The 18,709-nt window shown below is 40.5% G+C and overlaps 1 protein-coding gene across 1 annotated transcript in view; it reads right to left on the minus strand.

The window, feature by feature from the left end:
• lamc3 (laminin, gamma 3) overlaps positions 1-18,709 on the minus strand; it is a 160,209-nt gene that overhangs the window by 130,496 nt on the left and 11,004 nt on the right. The gene's annotated exons all lie outside the window — the stretch shown is intronic.

Genomic DNA, 18,709 nt, shown 5'->3' on the forward strand with positions numbered 1-18,709 from the left:
TTCAAATGAGCCAGATGTAGGGGGCGGGTATTTATACGTCATGGCGTTCAGCTGAAAAACTCTTCCAGATAGGAAGCTCTCGACCATCCTAGCTCGTAGCTGCTTAAAGCTTGCTGCTAGCTCCTAGCGCTAGCTCCTCGCTGCACAAATAAGAGACTTGGGACGGCCTAGAAGATGGCGGACCTCGAACGACTTCCGGTTCAAGCAAGGAGCTAGCAGTAACACTATAAAAATAAGAGACTTGGGATGCACCCCAAGTACGCCAAGTTCAGACTTGCGCACTTCGGAGTTCGGACTTGGCAAGTTCGACTCTGGAGTACAAACTCCCAAGGACGGCTGCCATTGCTGCTGGTCCGTGAGAAAGGCATTCTGGGATACTTGGCTGTCAAAGTCCACACAAGTCACCTCCCGATGCATCCCCGATGGAACAGGCAGAGCAAGTTCACATCCGTGCATTTGGACTGTACTTGGCTGGATGCGGACTTTGATTGGAACAGTATTTGGGCTGCGACTGATGACATTTAAGTCCGCAAGTACACAAGTACAGGCAAGAACGCAGATTGAGAAACGGCTCTTAACTGATGCAAATGCCATTGTATATGTCATTCTACCCTGCAATAATCCAATCTGTTCCTTGTACATCCATCACTGTGTGATTTAGATCAGTCAGGAAAGGGGCAGGTACTGTAACATCACTGCAGACCCTTCACACCCTGGACACAACCTGGGTGAAATTTTCTCCCCTCTGGTGGGCGCTACAGAACACCTCAAAACAGCAACACACAAGAGCAGTTTCTGCCTGCAGGCCGTCTCCATGATGAGCACTTAACACCAGTCACATAGTGTCAGGAACAATCCCTGTGCAATAACCCTATTACACCAAGCACCCACGCTACCAGTCAATTATAGATTTTTATAGTTTAAATATGCACTGTAAACATGTAAATATGTCAAACATAATCTTAGCATGCTGTTCACACTGTATACTCATATCCACCTACCTTGTGTATATAAAGCAACCTGCTTGCATTTTTCAGTTTTTACATTTACATCTGTTCAATGTAGTCAAGTGTTTACCTTGTTCAGCTTAATTGTCCTTGTTTATAGCTGTATGTCTGTTTCTGTGTATGTGCACTGACAGCAACATAAGAATGGAGTCAAATTCTTTATTCATACTTGTCCAATAAAGCTGGTTCTGATTAGATTTGCAGATAATAAAGCAATGGATGAAATAGAATCTGAACCTGCTGGTGGCACCAGAGGAAAAGTCATAAGGGTTCATTGAGTGGAAACCATTAATGTTTGTACAAAATTTTGTTCTAATCCATCCTGCAGATGCTGAGAAGTAAAATTCTGACCTGCTGGTAGTGCTACAGGAAACATCAGGGAACCACAAACTTCTGCAGACAGCTGGTATTGACTACCCTGGAAATCCAGAGTTCTTGCGAGAACACAATTTGAATTTGCTCAGCGAGTCACTCTGGCAATCAGTAATGATGCTCATTACCTATGCCCATGAAACCGAGCTGCACCAATCACATCGGTGTATCTGATATAGGCGGGCCAGAGGCGAGCTAAACAGATGACGACAGCGCTGCAACGACGAAGTCCGGAATCAGTCAGTAAACATTGCAAGATGGCTACGGATGAACACCAGTTGTCTGAAACGGCTTTGGCCGCTACAATGAACGAGTTAGACTTGGCTTTTTCTGTAAAAGAGGAACAGAAGACGGCGCTCGAGTCTTTCCTTTGCAAGAAGGACGTTTTTGTTGTTTTGCCGACCGGATACGGCAAGAGTCTAATCTACCAGTTAGCTCCGCTGGTACCTAAGCTCTGGATACGTCACCCCGTGTATTGTTTTGATTGGTCGTAGTGTTATCCAATTGCGTGCAGTGATATTTACAAATGCATGCTTGGTGCCACCCCTTGAGTTGGGCCATTTTCATTACTCGTGGCCAGACCCTAAATCTTTCTAGATTTGGGTCTGGATTTCCAGGCTAGGTATTGACAGCATAGTGGACAGAATTACAGTAACCACACTGACAGTGGTCTCTGAAGGTTACATATGATAGAAAATGCTCATGTTAATGGTTTTTCAACATAAATGTGTGTCCTCATGTGTCAGAGACCAGCAACAGGAACAGCAGGTCAAACTTGCAGCTCCATATGACATCCTATGGGGTTCGTGTGTCATGAAACCACCTCCTGCTAGGTCTCCTCCCTTACCACTTGTTCTACTACACATGTGTGACATTGCCCCCTCCTGCCTAACACAGCTGTTCAGGTGGGCTTTACCACCAGCCTCTAATGTCCGTGCAAAGTCAGCAGCAAAAGCGCTGGAAAGGACAGGACCCACCTGTCCTGGAAATCCCTGCAGCCAAAAATGCTGAATTCCAGAGCAGCCTGCGGTGGTGTGGTGACGCTATCTGAAATCAGCTGGATGGATCTAAAAGGGAACAAACTAGGCTGCAGGCTTCCAAATGGAAAGTAAAATATGGACACCTGATTAACAAACTATTTGGTGTTTTAATTGTCTTAATGTTTGTTCCTAATATATCTTATATTATATATATGATGCTAAAAGATACTTGGTTTAAGAAATCCAGAAATCTTCTCAGTATTTACACTATATAAGAAAATACAAATAAGCTTGCGTGTATTTCCCTCCCTGCCCTCTCATCCCTCCTTTTCACATACTTGATCTTTTATTCAAGAAATAGTGCTGTTGTGGGAATGATACTTTTGCGTACTGCTCTCAACCCTGACTCTTGTATTGAGTTGCCCATTTGTTGGCCAGTATTTGTAGCTCAAGCGGGAACCAGTATGCCACCATTAAGAGGAGTAGGCCCCACCATCCCTTTTTGACGATTCATTGCGTGGAAAAGAATATTCTCTTACAATCCACCGACTTTGTTTGTACATCAAAGAGGATGGCTGATGTGTTTTTGTCTTTGCTCACTACACCCATCTGTGCCATCACCCTTAAAGTAGAGGGGGAATGAGCGTTTTAATGAAAGAAATGGTGCAATTGATCCGCCTTTTATTCTAATGGGAGAACAGATCACAGTCAATTATGGGTCTTCTCATCTTGTTGTTTAAGAGGAAGGCAGAGCGAGGGAGGAGGAGTGAAGAAGAGGGGCTGTTTGGCAGGTCTGTTGAGAGATTTGCCAGCCAATCTATGTATTCTTGGCTTATATTGATCCCCCACAGCTTTATAATCAGTGGGTCGATGTCATCCAAAGCATACTGAAATACAGCCAACAGCACCATTAGTAGCCAGTTTTTAATGTAACTAAGGGCCCCTTACTGATCACCCAACCCCCCTTATATCTTCTTTTAACATGGCCTCACCATGAAAATAAAAATATCTGAAGGATCAATAGGTTAATGAGAAATGACAACATTCCCTGTTGCTATGAAAGGTTATTCAAGCTTTACTTTAAAAACTGTGATGGGTAAGGGGAAAAAATACCCGATCATAGACTGACTAAAAAAAGAAAAAAAAAAAAAAAAAGGAAAAATGTGGCATGTATATTTCCGTACATTAATTACAATCAACAGAAGCCAAGGATGGATTACTGAATGGGTTACTAGCACAGGGGCCAATGTGTCACGGGCCCCCCCTTGCATTCTCTTGCAAAATGTCACTCAAATTAACATATACCAACCAGGAAGAGACTCAAAATGACCACAAGGAGACACAAAAAGACAAAAAAGAGATGTGAAGGAACTGCAAAAATTGGCATAACAACCACAGAGATACACTAACCAACTACAAAGAGACAAAAAACCTCCACAGGAAAAACACAATGACAAAAATATTCATAGAATCGCCTCAAAGACACCCAAAATTATGTCAGTAAGACACAAAATTACGAGACCTGAATGACTACTAAAAGATAACGAACAACCACAAGGACACACAAAACAACTAGGACACAAAGTGAACATAAAAAACGACACATAACCACAAAAAATAGCTTAATGACTACAAAGAGATGCAAAATCACCAAACAGTCTTTGTGTCTTGCTCCTCTGTGGGAGAGGTGTTGGTGCCCTTTGTATCTCTGTGCCCAGGGGCCCATTGTCTCATAATCTGCCCATAACAGGAGCAATCACAGCCTTAAAAGGTCCAGTGTGTAGGATTTAGGGGCATCTATTGGCAAAATTGGAATTTAATTATTCATAAGTTTGTTTTCATTTGTGTATAATCACCTGAAACTAAGAATTGTTGTGTTTTTGTTACCTTAGAATGAGCTGTTTATATCTACACACAGAGCAGGTTGTCTTCAACAAAGTCTGCCATGTTGCTTTCATAGTAGGCCAGAACAAACAAAGCAAACTCTGGCTCGAGATAGGGCCATTCGCATGTTTCATGTTATCACCACCGTATTTCTCCTCCATGCTTGGTACATGAAAGAGTTTCGGTTCTGCAACCTCACCACTAGATGCCACTAAATCTAAATGCTGGACCTTTAAGTTGTTGAAATTGTACATTAAGTTGTACCTGCAGAGATGGCAACTCCATTTAAGAGTATATAATACTGTATTAAAGTTTAATAATAACAATGATAAGAATCATAATGTTCTGATATATTAGTGTTTACTTTTTTCAGTAGCCATATCAAGTTGTTCGGAACTGAAATAATTTTTTCTCTCTACATAATTATTTGTGTAAAAGCAGTTTTACTATGTGAAATCTGAGTTTTTATAGTGATCTCAATTACTTTGCATACAAAAAATAAATTATTCAACACTTTATGGCAGTAACTCATGTTACTGTATTTTGCAGTTTACCACAGGAAAGATGTGATGTTCTTGGATGGATAGTATTACATTATGTTTCATGTAGAAGTGAATCTTTCTGAGAACTACAACCTATAGAACAATATTAGCTAGAGGTGGACACGTGTTTGCAAAATCTAGTTATTTTTCACAGACTGAGTACTGTTGAGCTTTCCCCACACACTAACTAATTCATTAATTGATTGATTTTTCCATCCAGCTGGTCACAGTGGTTCCACATACATAAAACGACAGGAATTATCACAGAGATGTTGACTGAGGAACAAACACCAAATCAAAAGTGGGCTTTGCTGCTCCTCATTCAGAGAGTAAATGCTGTGATGCTGCTGACCTGGACAAGCAGAGACAGGGACAAGCTGGAGCTGTGGACAGACACCTGGGAATCAAGCCCACTGAGATAAACAAACAGACTGAAGACTTTGGATGAGTCCTCTGAAGTGTAAAAACCAAAACCAGCTCAATAGACTGAGTCATAAGGGTGTTTACTGGAACAGTGTTGCAACTTTCAGAAGCCAGAACAAGAAGATTCGGTGGTTTGCTGAAATGGAAGTGCTTTTAGGTCCACTGAAAACTCTAATTTAAAGTCACTTAAGTCTATCACAGGTTCAACAGGTATTAAAGTGCCCTTTCTTCTGTTGAATGATTGTGGGTTTTACTTTTTGGTACAATATATGCTACTGTAGATTGCCAAAGAGAAACCTACAGGTACAACAGTAAATCAAACAGTCATGTCAAAAGCTCAGTGTTGGGGTCTGAACCCATCGACTATTGGTCTGATGATGATAAGCCTCTGGGGGCAATGGCCACTATTTCGGGAGATTGGGTGTAGTAAGCAGATATCCAGGCCAACACTTATTGTTCCATACGTTGGTCACTTTGGCTCATCTCTATAAACAGATATGGCAATGAATGCAAATTAAAAAAAGCTAATATAAAGCTAAATCATCGTCAGACAACAGCCGATGGGTTCCAAGCTTGCATTTTGGCCAATGTGTTCTACCTCTCCACAAGAACTGTTTAAACACCCTCAAACGAAATATGTAAATACGACTCGGACTACAAATGGATTACAAACTGATACCAGAACTCTTCCAATACCAAAATTGTTTCCCATTACCTACAGATTCTGCATACAGTATACTGATATCTGGTTATTGATATCTGTTTATAAAGATTAGGGCCAACATGAATAGTATCACTGGGGATTCTTTACAGTTCTTTGCAGATTCAGTGCCCCCTTAGTGTTAACTAGAGAGTCTACAGATATGCTAGCTGCTCTGTAGGGCTGTACTAAAGGCAAAGCAGTGCTTTGAGCTACATGCTAACATCAACATACTAATATGCCAACCCAATTGCTAGAAAAAAAGTCGGCATTGTATATTTCTGCAAACCACAGATACGTTACATTTGCATGTTATTATGTTGCTGATTCGTTGAAACTTTACATTTAAACACAATGTAGTTAAGGAGTGGTTAGGTATAGGCACGAAAAACACTTGGTTATGGTTAGAAAAGGTCATGTTTTGGCTCAAGATACCCAGTTTTGGGGGCACAATCTTGGCAGGAAACGCAGCAATGTCTTGGTAAAAAAAACAACTATGTGGCTAGAAAACACTCATGTTTGGTGCCTAAAAAGCTGCAAAAAAACTGGGTTGAAGGTGTTCACTATTACAGTGCCAAAGTGCTGATCTTTAGCTTGTGTGTTGTTTACTGTGTTTAGTGTTAGTTTAGCATGTTAGCATGCCAACATTTGGTAATTAGCCCTAAACAAGTTTTGCAGGTATTTTGGTGAAAAACCAAAGCAATGGAAAAAACTTTTAAAGTGATGATGGCACAAGAGGAAAACCTACAGGATTGCTAATGCTAATGCAATTCATCCTGAGGGGGACATGAATGTGTATACCAAAGTTCACGGCAATCCATGAAAAAGTTGAGACTTGAGTTGAGATTTCACTCAAAACCACAAATATTAACCCCATGGTGATGGTACTGGAAGAAAGCCAGAGGATCACTAAGGTCATCATGTAGGAATCATGGATATCTGTTCAAATTTTGTGCAAATTTCAGTCTGGACCAATATGTTGGACCAAGCAACTGACACTGCCATTCCTTGAACTACGCCACTAGTGTGGTTAAAATACTTTTCACACATCGAGGTCCTTTTTCTGGATTCTATCATATTACACCCGAGGTGTGATCAAAAAAACTGCACCTAACAAGTGATTTACTCTCATGATGAGCTGTGTGACTCAAATGCCTAAAACCAAAAATGTCCTTCTCTTGTTTTACACCTTCCAGTGTACAAAATGTAATGGGATGAATGAAATGTGTTGTGGCTAGAATTACACGCCACCTCCACTGAATTATGTGACTGCAGCACAAACATTTTTCCTGAAACAGCTTAGCGTAACCAGTAGGGATGTCCCGATCCAGCTTTTTCACTTCCGATCCGATACCGATATTACAGCCTTGAGTTTTGGCCGATACCGATACCGATCCGATCCAAGCGCATATTATACATATTCACTTATTTTGTTGTCAGTCATGTTAGAAAAGGTTTGATCAAGCAATATTACTCTAACAAGAACAACTACTTAATCAGGTTAGTTAGAATGATCCACAACAGTTGGTATGAGAAACTGACCTGTTTATTGTTAACAGGGTTAAATAAACAAACTTTAAACTTGAACATTAACATTAAATAAAAAATATAGCTGGTTTGCTTTGGCTGCTTTGGCCCCTTAATAAATAGAAAATAAATCAACACAAGAAATCTTTAAAATGTCTAACATTGAAATTAAAATAGCAGCAAGACTCCACACACTTGTGCTTTGGCCCCCTAATAAATAAAAAATAGATTAACACCACAAGACATTGTTGACATTTAACAAACAATGCAGCCTTTCCTTTTCAGTTATTTTAGTAGTGTCAGTGCCAGCCTGGTGCTGCTGTTTCCTGGGACCAACAGAGGGGACAAAAAACCACACACAATATTGTACAACTGTTTAAACAAGCAATAGTCCATCCATGGCTCCAATTTCACTAATTGTGCCTAAAACAATGCCATCAGTGCTCTTTACTTAAACAGTAAGAGTGTAAACCAAATAAAAATATCACTCTCAAAAAAACAGAGCAGAAAACAAATAGTCAGTTAACTAAATTGACCGCTACTCTTCCTACCCTTCCCTCCATGTGTGTCTACCACATGGTCTGCCGTCTGCATGCTGGCCTGGTGGATTGATAGTAAGAGCTGGAGTGGATCACTGGAATGGACTGCTTGAATCGCGGAGTGCTGGGCTGACCGGAAAACCTGGAGCGGACTCTCTGAAAAACTGGATCAGAGTTCTTGGATTGGCATTTTTCCATGCAGTCCGATCCGATGCCGATGCCCGTTTTTAGCTAATATCGGCGGCCGATACCGATCTGAATATCGGATCGGGACATCCCTAGTAACCAGTGGCGCCCCCAGATATTTTTCATCCGGGAGGCCAGATAGGGTTACTGAAAATCCTGGTGGCACACCAAAACTAAAAGCAAAAAATAAAATTCAGGACTTCAATTATGCTGTTGATGTTTATAGACTAGTCGAAAACTATGAGAAACAGGGAGAGTTAAGGAATTGCACACTGATATATTTTGGTTTCTGATATTACAGTTCATATCACTGATATGCATAGACTAATACCGGTAGTTTTAAACCTTTGAGTTCCACAACAATCCTGTTTTAATGTAAATGTATCTATACATATTAGGCCATTCATTGTTCTTCAAAAAGCTAATCATTTGTAAGGAACAAAACATTTACTGGCAACAAGCCTTCTCAAGTCTAGGGGAGATTTATGGGTACCGATAGAACCCATTTTCATTCAGATTTCTTGAAGTGAAACTTCAAGGGACCTATTTTCATATTGGCCATGCCAGCTGTTCCCTCACCAAAACTTACCCTAACTTTGGAGCATTATTTAGCCCCCTTCCTGACATGGTATACCACATGGTCAGTACCAATGGATGCCTTAGGTTATCTAGTTTCACAAGACACCACTACCTCCCCCGCCCCCCTTCTAGGGCACCACAGAGCGTAAACAGGTAACACAACTGACAAAGAAAAAACAGACAATTGAAATTTTGCAAAAAAGTCCGATAATAGCACAAATTTTCTTTTCTTCCATGACTTGTAACTTAATCCGGGACATTACAGATTAAGGTAAGTGTCCAGCACCCTGACCGCGTTGTCTTTTCTTCCCATTGCGCTATTGTCGACACTCAGACTACCTGTTTCTACCCATGCCTCCTTCCCATAATCCTTAGTCCCTTAATTCCTTAATCCCACATAATCCTTTCATGGTGGGAAGATGTATTTCTCGCTCTGTTCATGCATGGAGCATGTATTTCCAACTGAAAACATAAGGCTCACTTTACAAAATTTCAGCAGACCAGGCTCAATCCTGTAATGTCCTACAAACCTAGACTCCAGTTTGCTATTGTCCCAGCCTGCCACAATTATATAACAGATAGATAGAGAAGCCAAAATAGCACAGTGGTAGAAGACTAGTGTGAAGGGATTAATCAGAAAAGGACAGTTAAATAATCTCTGAACTAGGAAACCAGGCTGATGATACCTTTTCTTGTAAGTATTTTATATCTGCTGTCTTGCAAAAACAATGTAGAACTACTAAGCGCAGGAGGCAAAGCAAAGTGATACACACTGTACAGGGAGAAAGAGGATGATGCAAGAAACATCCTTGTGCTTTGTGGAAACTTCTAGAGAGGTCTTTTCTTTGCAGTAGGTTAAGTGGCTATTGCTAAGCCATATAAATGTTTTTTTTAATTCACTCTCCTTTCCTTGTTGTCCTACCATGCCAGATAAGAGGAGAATCTCTGGACTTGCAGCTCAGAGACCAAATCCAGTTCTGCGTACAGATTCCTTTTTCATGCGGCTGTACGTCGCCTTACTGACAGTAGCCTGCCACACAATGTGCACAACCCATAGCAACACTAAAGTTAATCCAATGGTGCATTTCATTTCTATTTTCACTCGTTGTAGAAGCAAGGGGACCTCACGTAGCAGCGATGAGGAGAAAATGTCTTTATCCTCCTCCTCAGTGCAGCTTAGTGTATGCTTGAGAGCTGATGTGACTTCACCACTGCTGTCTTTCCATCCTCCATCTTTTCCCAGTTTGAAATGGGATCACTCTTGAGGAAAGCTGCCTCTTTCTACTCTGTAGGAGGCTGCAGAGATGTCACCCATTCAAAGTGCCATGGTTGATGGGAGGGGAGGTTTTATGAGAAGACAGCATCCGGCACAGAGAGCATGTGTGTGTTAGGGTGGCAGGGGGGTGGGGTAAAGGTATGTGTGCAGGCAGAAATACCTTATGTAGCCCTAAGGGCTTGTCAGCTCTATCACCCTGACATGCTTTTGAAATCATACATCTTAGGGAGGTTTAAGAGTGCAAATAAAACAATGGCAGCATCACAATAAATCCTTATCTTCAGTTACTATTAGAATAAGCTCAGCATTTTGGTTAAAGCACTTTTTTAAGATTAATTTGCTTTTAGCCATCATGTCGCAACTTAACTTTAAAATCTAACCTCTATAAATAAATGACAGCTTTTATTCACAAACTAAATATAATTTATTTAAGGGAATGAATTAAAAAAAAAAACGCAAAATGCCATTTCTCTGCTCTGAGTCAGGCTTCAGTTTGCTTCAGCAGTTTTTCACTGAATGTTACAAATCAATATTTGAAACACAGTACGTTTCAAGATGAGTTTCAAAAGATCAAGCGAAATTGGGATTCATGTGTGCTATGGCTAAATCATCTTTAAAGGTCCAGTGTGCAGGATTTTGGAGGACATATTGGCAGAAATGGGATATAATATAGTAAGTATGTTTTCTTTTATGTATAATCCTGAAAATAGGAATCATGTTTTCGTTACCTTAGAATAAGCAGTATATACAGGGTTCGACATAACCCATGGCCCGATGGCCCGGGGCCAATCAAAAAGTATGTCGGGCAAGTTGACTGGTCACAGGCCAGCTCGGGCCAGTTACGCTGTAAGGCTTTTTTTTGTCAGGGGAACAACTCCAGCGGATTTTTATCCCACTTTTCTCGAGCCTTCAGTGGATTTATTGGGCTTTTTGGCCAAAGGTGCCCTCACCTTTGCTCGTGCATTGAAACACCGGAGGAGGGGGAAACGTGCCAGTGCGCTTGTGCGTCTCCACCAACGCAGACACCGCACACCGCTACCATGCAGGTATATTTCTCTCCAACAAGCGCTCGCTGGCCAGTAAACTGGATGAACTTCAGCTACTGATGGTGAAAAACAGAGACTTTTCTACATCTGCAGTTTTGTGCTTCATGGAGAGGTGGCTGTGTGGATCGATACCGGACTCTGCACTGCAGCTGGCAGGCTTCCAACTCTTGAGCGGATCGTAACACGGAACTCTCCGGCAAAACTAAAGGTGGAGGTATCTGTTTTTACACTAACAGTGGCTGGTGTAATGACGTGACAGTGATCCAGCAGCACTGCTCTCCTGATTTGGAATCTTTTTTTCATCAACTGTAAACCTTTTTACTCCCCCCGTGAGTTTGCTTCATTCATTCTGGTCGGTGTTTACATCCCACCGCAGGCCAACGTGCAGGAGGTAGGCTACAGCGCACGCTCGCCGACCAGATAGGCTACTGTGTGTGGAGCGGACTTCTTAGTTATTGTCCTTGGCGACTTTAACAAAGGTAACCTCACCCATGAACTCCCTAAATACAAACAGTTTATAAAATGTCCGACCAGAGAGAAGAATATCCTGGATCACTGTTAGGCCTACACAACTGTTAACAACGCCTATCAAGCCGTCCCCCGCGCTGCACTGGGCCACTCTGACCACAACACTGTCCAACTGATTCCCTCATACAGGCAGAAGTTAAAGCTCTGTAAACCTGTTGTGAGATCATCTAAGAAATGGATGAGTACACAGAGGCTGTGACATCATACATCAGCTTCTGCGAGGACTGTTGTATATACCATCACGCACTACGATGAGGTATAATCGAGTTAAATGAAATGAAGTTAAATTAAATGAAGTTTTATAGACATTTTTTCTCTCTCTCTCTCTCTCTCTTTTTTACTTGGGCCAGTAAGAATATACAAGGGGCCAGTAAAACTCTGAACTACTGGCCCGGGGGGCCAGTGGGGAAAAAATGTTATGTTGAACACTGATATATCTATGTAACGAGAGGGTCCTCATTTATAGGGATTGCTCTGTTCATTGCCATGTTTCAACAGCCGCCCAGAAAGGACAAACCAGACACTGGCTCTAGATAGGGCCATTCACATTTTCGCATCAGCCACTGTACATTAAAAGGCCCATCTGCGACAATCAGCATTGGAAAAACAATGATTTGTAACGTGAAAAAGGTTCATTCAGTGTTTTAACTGGTTTAAATCTGTTTGTTTTGGAGAGGAAGAGACTTCTGCGGATAATTCGGCTACCAGTAAAAACCTCCTGATGATCTGGATCTTAAGTTATCAGACAAAAAAGGTTAGTACACATTAGCAGGTGGTAGGTCAGCCGCCTGTCTTCGACATGCCAAAGAGCGTGGGAGAAACACTAATTTAAAACGTAAAACCATGATTCAGTGTTTTTACAGGTTTTAATAATCTGGTCCATTTGTTTTGGAGAAGAAGAGATTTCTGCAGATAATTCGGCTCCCAATAAAAACCTCCTGAACGATGAACATGGAAGGAATTCCCAACAGGAGAAGTATCAGCTAGCTTCAATCTGCAATCCTCACCACCAGTCACCACTAAACCCCCCTAAATCTTACACACTGGACCTTTAAATGGATTTTTAACAGTCATATAAAGTGAACTGTGAAAATACAGACAGGCAGAGCAACGCACATCCTCCAAAAATCCCTTCATGGTTACTTTATTAAGTTTTGGAAGATGGTTTCTTTCTTTGGGAACGGGCTATGCTTGTGCAGGCTTACACTGCATATCCTCCACACATCCTCCAAAAACCACCCCACTCTTCTTATTTAATGATGTGGAGGAGGACAGCTTCCTTTACAGAGGTGGTAGTCTTGTATTGCCAGACCTATTTCCTCACGACATTTTAGGAGAAAGGTCAGGCAGAAGAACATGTTATTATTAGATAACATGAAGAGGCCACGTCTGCGGACTGATCGTCATGGCATATGGTTCCTGAAATAAATTAAGATTACTATTGAAGCTGTATGTCCACTACAGGGTAGGATTTTTTATTGTTGTTGTAGTAGAGACAGGGAATAAAAATAGCAACTTGCAGATAGTACTGTAGGGGACAGTGGAAAGGAAGCAAAATGCAGAGTGAAAACACTCGGGCAGTGGGAGGCCGAGATGTCTACATCCTGGTTATGGATGTGAAAGTGGGACTTTTACTGAGAAACAAAAACTTTTTGAATGAGGTTTATTCATCAGGTCGCTCCTACTGGGGTCATTTACATTGTTTTACTACATTATTGCTGTTGCCTCCTGTCTACCAGAAATTACTTTAATATTTATAATACTTGCATGCAACAGCAAATACTGACTTTTTGAGATTTTCGGGAAACATAATGAGGAAGTTTTATAATAATTAGCCAGAATCCATTCCTTTGTCCTGCAAGATCCATTTTTGCAATACAGTATCTGCTCATAGCAGCTAAAGCATGATTGATGTTTTTTTATGCTTATTTTTAAGCACTCAAAGCATACGGTTAAGGTTAGGGAAAGATCATGTTCGTGGTTAAATATTGAAAACCCCCACAGTGAACTGAAGCATAAAACGGTCTTAACTTTATCAATATTTAACCAAAACCATGATCTTTCTCCAACCTTACCTGAAGTGCCTTTGTTGCCTGAATCTAATCACACGCAGAGCTCGGGATGGAAACCCCCATCTCCGACCACATCCCTATAGGGTTTGAGCATCACAAGGTTAAAACTTCCTTCCCTTGAAAAATTATGCCACTGAACGTAATCTAGGAAGTGATTTCCTTTCATTATGAATGTATTCAGCAAATTAACAATATATAAACTGAACTTCTAGAGCTTTCTTGGGTTATGAGGCCTTAAAAGAAAACTCTGGTATTTTTTCATGCGCACCCTATTTTCCTATGTTTTTGTGTCTAAGTGTCTCCTGGGAACAACAGTTTTTGAAATGGGTTCAGCATTGAAGGCTGCAGCCAGCAGCGGCAACACAGACTGCGATGTAACCACCGGGGTCATGTGCGTCCCGTCAGTATACGTTCATTAAAAATGCTTTGTTTTGCCACTAACAGGCTCAGATAGTTAACATGAGTGTCTTTTAACACTACAGAAAGGACCCTACAGAGAAATTAAACATTTTCTGTGCCTTAAGCTTTTTCTGATCTGTTTTGTGTCTGGGTTTTGCTTGTTCTGAAATCTTGACTTTTGACTTTTTCACATTGTCAAAATCAGCTAAATATTCAGCCATCTATATAGATAAGCATAACATAGTAATATATTACTTATTACTTGTTGCTTTTTTAAAATGTAATATTACTCTACTTATTACTAGCTGCCAAAAGTAATTTGTTACACTAATGTTACTCATTATATTACTTTTCGTTGCACCTCACAAATTAGTAATTGTGTTCTTTTTCCTTGAAATTCAGACTTCACATGTGCTCCTCTGTGAGGTGTATTTCCTGGAGCTTTCCTTTGTTGTGCTGGCGGTCATAGTAGGTGTTTCAGACTGGGGGGGTTTGGGGTCATGTTTTCACAGTGGAAAGAATCTTGGTAGCACTAAAGTTACTTGGAACAATCATATTCTTGTCATCTTTCCTCCTGACAAAATCAAAGTAATGGGAATATTTACAGCTATCTAAGGTAAGCGTTTCCATCTTCCAAACTAGCTTGCTGCTTTGTGACATGCATGCACAGCTCAACGATTACAAAAATGAATCCGATGTTGTGATGTTGTATTTCAAGTCAGTCGGGCGGCGACAACAAAATTAACATTGTAATGATTTATTGAGTAACTGCAAAATTATTACTGAAAATTTATCAGTAATTAGTTACACTACTCTTTACTGGAAAAAGTAATAATACTGTTTAAGATTTGTTCAGACAAAAAGTAAGGTCTCATTCAGGTGAATTTTTCACTTGACTGTTTGTTTTCCCTTACACTTTGTATGCAGTGGTGCCACCTGCACAATTCACTTTTTATTCTGCCTGAATACACAATTAGATTTTAAGGTTAAAACAAAGAAAATTAAATATCAGCAGCAGTCACCAAAGGGGCTGGACAACATCCTTCACAAGGCATCTGAGTACAAAAGAAGTTGCTCCTAGTGATAAATTCTAAGAAAGAAGAGTTGAGACTAGGTCATAAGGTGAAAAACTTTTAAGAGTAGTGAAGAGGACTTTTAAAGGGCCTCAGAGTTCCTTAAGTAGAGGAAAAAAGGCTGAATGACAAAGAGGAAGGAGAAATATCCTCCAAACGCTGGATGACACGGAGTAAATGAAATGCTACAGATTAGATCATGCAGGGATGATGTCTGTGGTCGATGGCATTAGAGATATGCTCACCTCTGCCACCCAACGCAATAACAATATAACGCCAGAAATGAAAGTGATCACAACACGAAGATATTTGGCAACTGGAAAGATGCAACAGTGCAGCAGTGATGACCTGCGTCTGTCTCAACCTTACATCAGCAGTGATCATACTAACAATGACACATTCGGTTTTATATTACAACCCAGTTTACAGAATTTCCACTTGGTATCCGCACCTTGCACGTTCGCAAAAAGACAACCAATCAAATCTGTTAAAAGAATGTGTAGGTAAAAGTTTCTGTCACAAGTTGCCCTGAGAACTTTCCTAAATCACTCCTAAGCTAAGACTCCTTGCAAGAAATTTTTAGGCTAAGTTAGGGAGCTCTCTGAGAGTCTTGTCAGAATTAGGGATGCACCGAATATTCGGTAACCCAATATATTTGGCCGAATATTGCAAAAAAAACACACATTCAGTATTTGGTAGAATAAGTGAAAAGCAAGGCTGAATAATAGCAGCATGTTTTGATAACGCAATCAAACAGTGTGCGGTGACGGACAGAGTAAAATGTCGGCAGTGTGGCGATATTTTACTCCGTCCGTCACCGCACTCGCATTTGCGACTAAAAATAGTTTTGTGCGAGCAAAATAAATCATTCAGCACGCTGTGTGAGTGCAGATTTCAACCAGCAGCAGAAACGAAAGGCGAATCCCGCCGGTTGTGGGATGAACGGGGGTCACAGACACAGACAGGAATGTATTCCTGTCAAATACAGCAGCCATAGTGCTTCGCAGCGCAAGATAAGGCTTACCGGCGACGGAGAAGTCCGGCTCCAATAATTTCCTCTTCTTGGCGTCATGACTGCCCAGAAGTACCTGGACAACCGAGCCGTGGCGGCACACAGGTATGTGACATGTCAGAGGAGAAACAAGCCGTTCACATTTCTCTCTTTGTGGCAGATAACGGTCCACAAACCTCACCGCACTTTAGGGACTGTTCGTTACTTATGAAGGGACTGTTCTTTACTTGTCAGGGGAGGAGGGTGGCTGGTTGATTTTTATTTTATTTATTTATTTTATTTTGATCCCCCCTATGTTAATCACTTATTGATGCTGTTTTTGAAGTATGAATAAGTCAATAAGTAATTTATTCCATTGAAATATCATTGATGTATTATAGAAAAGTGATTTATCTTTTTATAAATGACAAAAGGCACATCTGCCTCATTTTCGCTGTGGTATCGTGATACTACTCAGAACCATGATATTTTCACTGGTATCGTACCATGGGTCCCAATTTTGGTACCGTGACAACACTAATCTGGAGGGGGTTTATCTGCAAAAACTAATGAAAAACTAAATAACGGCATTCGGTATTCGGTACTCAGTATTCGGCCAAGTGTTTAAATTTATTCGGCTTTGGCCACAAATTTTCATTTCGGTGCATCCCTAGTCAGAATGTTTGTGAATACGGCTCTTGATCTACTTTTTCTGGCCACATATACATGTTTCAGCTGCTTAGAAATGGAGGCATTATTATCACTGTATATATCATTATGATATATCCTCCTTCAGTAGATGGTCGGATCTGTTCTAATTAGTGAGCTTACTTAATTTGTTTTGACAAGGTTACTTTCACTGTTATATAAATATTTTGGTTGATTATAAGATACTGTAAGCAATGCTGAGACCTGGAAATACACAAAGATTCACACACACGACAGCTAAGATCCTCAGTAATTAAAAACCAGAAAAGTCTCTTAAAGTTTTTCCCTAAAGTAAGTAGCCATGCAGAGCACATGCTTGGACAGATGCACGCATGCATACTCACAGCCTTGCCGAAGGAAAAGGAGTGGCTGCATTAAGGGCTTTATTTACTCATTTTTAGCCACGCTTTACTATGCCCGCCCCTCCCAGGCTCTCCCCCAAGAGGCTGCCATTAATTCAGCACAGCCCTCTCAAAGCTTCATCAATGTTAATCAGAGCTAAGCATAACATTAGATTCCCCTCAGCTACTTTGAAAAAAGGCTTGTAGGCGTATGTATATGTGTACAGCTACGGTGTGTTTGTTTGTGTAAAAGTGTATGCTTAAGGAGGTGGCCCAGAAACATCAGTTACAACGCATTGTTGCAACATGCTGTCTATGTTTTGTGTATACAGGTAAATAATGACCCTTTCTTGAAGAAAATTGTTCACATTGTCAAACCAGAGGTTTTTTTGGAAAAAAATGTTGGAAAGGTCAGCACTAGCAGGATCTAACATCCATTACGAGTTGGCAGCAAGGTTTTGAAATGTAATGCACTAAAGAGAAGAAAATTAAATCATTAAAAATAAGTAAACAGTCAAATGTTTTTCATGTTGAATCTACATAAAACATTTGTCTCTTCTGAAAAATATATGTTTTGAATTTGTTTGTTTTTTTTAATGCTTTTTTTTTGCATATTGCCAAAGTCAAAATATGTATTACTTGATTAAAGGGACATTTTAATACCAAATTAAGAATACATATATTTCCTCTTACCTCTAGATTGTTTTGGTGTGAGTGTTGGAGATATCGGCTATAAGATGCCTGCCTTCTCTCCAGTATAATGGAACTACATGGCACTTGGGTTGTGGTGCTCAATGTGCCAAAAAAAAAAAAAAAAAAACATATGTAATCTCAACAGCAATGTCTTTCCAGAAATCATGACCCTTTTACTCAAGATAATCCATAGACCTTGCTGTGAGCAGTTTCATATAGGAATTATTTTCTTTTTATCAAACTACACCCACTATCCCTGTAAACACTCAAAAGGAAGTGCGCATCTAGCTAACTTAGCACCACTAAGCTAGCTAACATCACTGCGCAGCTAAGGAGAACAACATTAATTTTTAAATCTCGTGCTGTCACGAGCATGAGCCTCTTGTTCATGAGTACTTGCACGTTTCTTTCTGCGAAGTGATACAGTTGGCAAGTGTAGCTTGGTACAAAGAAAATAGTTCCTACATGAAACTGCTCACAACAACTGGGAAGAGAAATTGCTGATGAGTTTTTCAGATGTTGTGTTTTGGAACTGTAAGCACAAGTTGAGTGCCATCTAGTTCTGCTATATTGGAGAGAAGACAAATATCTCTATGGCCGATATCTCCAACTAGGCAACACACACCAAAATAATCACGATAAATAGCATCACAGGTAAGAGGAGAAATATATGTATTTTTGATTTTGGGTTGAACAGTCCCTTTGTGTGTGACTGCTTTCTTGTTAGTTGTGCTTGTTCTGAAAAATCACTTTGAGCGGAGCCAATAATATCCATGTCGACCAAAATATGTGAAAAAACAGAATCATAGTCATAATATATATACAAGCCCCTCAACAAAATGT

Source organism: Epinephelus moara, chromosome 9 (assembly GCF_006386435.1).
Source record: "Epinephelus moara isolate mb chromosome 9, YSFRI_EMoa_1.0, whole genome shotgun sequence".
Lineage (NCBI taxonomy): Eukaryota > Metazoa > Chordata > Actinopteri > Perciformes > Serranidae > Epinephelus > Epinephelus moara.